The sequence below is a fragment of the Meleagris gallopavo genome, chromosome Z (genome assembly GCF_000146605.3).
Source record: "Meleagris gallopavo isolate NT-WF06-2002-E0010 breed Aviagen turkey brand Nicholas breeding stock chromosome Z, Turkey_5.1, whole genome shotgun sequence".
Classification (NCBI taxonomy): domain Eukaryota; kingdom Metazoa; phylum Chordata; class Aves; order Galliformes; family Phasianidae; genus Meleagris; species Meleagris gallopavo.
In genome coordinates this window covers 39,944,275-39,944,883 of record NC_015041.2, presented here as the reverse complement: position 1 = coordinate 39,944,883, position 609 = coordinate 39,944,275, and the positions used below count along the sequence as shown (strand labels likewise).

The 609-nt window shown below is 42.5% G+C and overlaps 1 protein-coding gene across 1 annotated transcript in view; it reads left to right on the top strand.

Annotated features, from left to right (window-relative positions):
- Nucleotides 1–609, top strand: part of AUH (AU RNA binding methylglutaconyl-CoA hydratase) — a 124,169-nt gene that overhangs the window by 77,983 nt on the left and 45,577 nt on the right. The gene's annotated exons all lie outside the window — the stretch shown is intronic.

The window sequence follows — 609 nt, the reverse complement described above, 5'->3', positions numbered from 1 at the left end:
GTACAGGAGAGACACAGACCTGTTTGAGTGCCTCCAGAGGAGAGCCACAAAAATGATCTAAGGGGTGGAACATGTCTCTGATGAGAAGAGGCTGAAAGTTATGAGGCTGTTCAGCCTGGAGAAGAAAAGGCTCTGTGAAGATCTTTCAGTATCTAAAGAAGAGCTATAAGAAAGAAGGGGACAGACTCTTTAACAGGGTCCACTGTAATAAGAGAACAAGGAGGACAGAGGGAAATGGTTTCAAACTAAAAGAGGGGAGATTTATATTGGATATAAGGAAATGTTTTTCAATAAGGGTGGTGAAGCACTGGAACAGTTTGCCCAGAGAGGTGGTGGATGCCCTGTCCTGCAGACATCAAAGGCTAGGCTGGATGGGGCTCTGAGCAACCTGATCTAGCTATAGATGTCCCTGTTTATTGCAGGGAGGTTGGACTAGATGACTTTTAAAGGTCTCTTCCATGATGATAAAAGCTAAATAAAACATCCTGACAGGGCTTGTCCAACTTATTGTTGTGTCTAGTTTTCTCATTGTCTTGTTTTATAACATTAGGCAGATTTCTCCTGCTTTCACCCAAAATGAATGCTTTGTTAATCTTGCTTGTTTGGACA